Source organism: Littorina saxatilis, linkage group LG17 (genome assembly GCF_037325665.1).
Source record: "Littorina saxatilis isolate snail1 linkage group LG17, US_GU_Lsax_2.0, whole genome shotgun sequence".
Taxonomy (NCBI): Eukaryota; Metazoa; Mollusca; class Gastropoda; order Littorinimorpha; family Littorinidae; genus Littorina; species Littorina saxatilis.
Genome location: NC_090261.1, coordinates 11,678,196 through 11,680,751, shown reverse-complemented (window position 1 = coordinate 11,680,751; position 2,556 = coordinate 11,678,196).

Genomic DNA, 2,556 nt, shown 5'->3' with positions numbered 1-2,556 from the left:
GCACTATGGCAGAATGACCGAGGTCCTTAACGTGCCACAGTGGTGACACGGGGGTGGAATTTGGATACCGTCTCTGAATCTGCTTCTAAAGTTGACTCGTGTCCGTCCCGGCCCGGATTCGAACCTGTGACCATAGGATCACAAGTTCAGAGCTCTGCCAACTGAGCTACCGGGCCCCGGGCATGTATGTATCCAAGTGGTAGGATTCTCTTTTGGAACGTGAAAGCCTAGACAGGTCTGAGGCGGTTTTACAAGATGGTTTCGTTTTACGAGATGGTTTCGTTTTACGAGACGGTTTCGTTTTACGAGATGGTTTCGACGGGAATAATGGTTTCTTTAAAGGAATTCTCATGAAAAAAAACCTCAAATCACCCACAGTTCGGTAAGGGGTTTGTACATATGTCAGCTCACACGCTGTAAACTGTGTTCCACTTTTGAACACATGTGTTTAAACCAGTTGTGAACACTGTGTGTTTACCATGTGTGCTACATTTGCTGGTTCAATTATTGAGTTCGTCACACAGTGTTCACAACGGGTTACATAAAGTGTGTTCAAAAGTGGAACACTTCAGTTTGCAGTGCATCAGGAATACCTTAACAGTTCATTTTGAACGTTTAATAATCGCATTTCAAACGCTGTGTTTGGGTAGGCACCGTCTTTGTTTTCATTTGCGTCCTGCATTTTTGCACCTGAGATCGGCGAGTGTTTTACGCATTTGCTACATATTACAGAGTTAAGATCCAAAATGCGCACGGTTTCGTCTGCTAGCGGTATGGATGATTGCCTGCACGGGGGAGAAAATCAGTCGATGAACAGAAGCGAAACGCAAAAGGGTTTGCCTAATTAAACCGTTCCCCTGTCACCATTGATTCAACCGATTTGCATAGTTACGAAGCATTTTCAAGTTTATAATTACAGGTGTGTCTAAACGACACCAAATGGATTGTCTCTTGCACTTCTTAAAGCTATATTCACCATACAACTTCTCAAAAATAATTTCTTCACTACCACATCTTCAACTGTCGCATTTCCAGGGTCGTGGTTACGCACTGAGCATTCGTCGCTGCCCCATACAGGTCTGAACATGTAGGCAACCTTGGCGGTAGTCCCCAAAGAAATTCAGCAGAAATGCTTCGTGGCCCCTTTTCATTGAAACCGAATTTCCGAAAAATGATCCAATAATAGGAAATGTAAGAGAGAGAGAGAGAGAGAGAGAGAGAGAGAGAGAGAGAGAGAGAGAGAGACAGAGAGAGACAGAGAGAGACAGAGACACAGACAGAGACAGAGACAAGACAAGACAAAATCTTTATTATCGAGGGTAATAGATAAGCAAGAATATTGCTTTTCTCTTTGAAGAGAGAGAGAGAGAGAGAGAGAGAGAGAGAGAGAGAGAGAGAGAGAGAGAGAGAGAGAGAGAGAGAGAGAGAGAGAGTGCTGAGGTTGTTGAATGGGTACACATGCATTCAGTTCAGTTTGTTTGTGACGAAATTTGACACTGGCATGTTTTCAAAGCATTGTGAACGTGAGGCCATCATTGCTATATTGAAAAGGTGTTTGTGCTGCCCCGAGTCCCAAGGCTCAGACGTATTCAGACACCAGGTATTTCATGCATGATTTGAAGATCACACAATCAAAACGAGCAGTAACAATTTGTGCTGATCAGCAGGTACGGATGACAAAGTCAAAGACTTTTTCGTCTTGGTTTGATTGTCGTGTCTGTCAGAACTGATCTGTGCTTCACAGTTGCACGTATTGCATGACCCATTATTCTGTCTTTTTGTGTGTAAACGCCTGTGTGGTCATATTGCTGAATAAACATTTGCCGTAAAAATGATTTGTAAAAACGCAATCATTTCAATGCCGTTACTTCGCCAGGCGACATTTCTCAAAAACGGCTCAAGCATTACGTATCCTTGCCTGCGTTTCCCGGGAAAGGAAAGGAGGGCAAACGGGAGGGGAGCTGGGGAGGAGAGGAGGAGGAGGAGGGGAGGGGAGGGGAGAGAGAGACGGGAAGAGAAAGAGAGACAGATAGACATAGAGACATAGAGAGAGAGAGAGAGAGAGAGAGAGAGAGAGACAGAGACAGAGACTCACATGAAGAGCGCATACCTGACAGTGCGTGTGCATGTGTGTATAAATATATATATATTCTCTTGGTTGCACAATCTTATCATCCTTCATCTATCACCCTGAAGAAGCCTCCCGTGGGGGCGAACATTTGGATCATTAAACATATTCCATATTCATCACCAAAACTTTTGAGGAGATTGTTTTTAAATATTTGCCTTTATATATATATATAGATATTTAGAATGAGAGCGCCGCTCAAAATGTCAAAATCTGCACTCAAACCGCTTGGTTATTTCAAAGAGAAATTAAAAATAGATTTAGATCAAAAGCGAAAATGCGGAAGAATTACGAATGAACAGATTATATAAATGAGTAACTTTAATATATAAGTACGGTGTGTGTGAGTACCTTAGTAGGGTTAAGTTATCGGGATGACGGTTGGGAAGGGAGGAGGATTGCATGGGTCAAAGACTTTACTGATTACT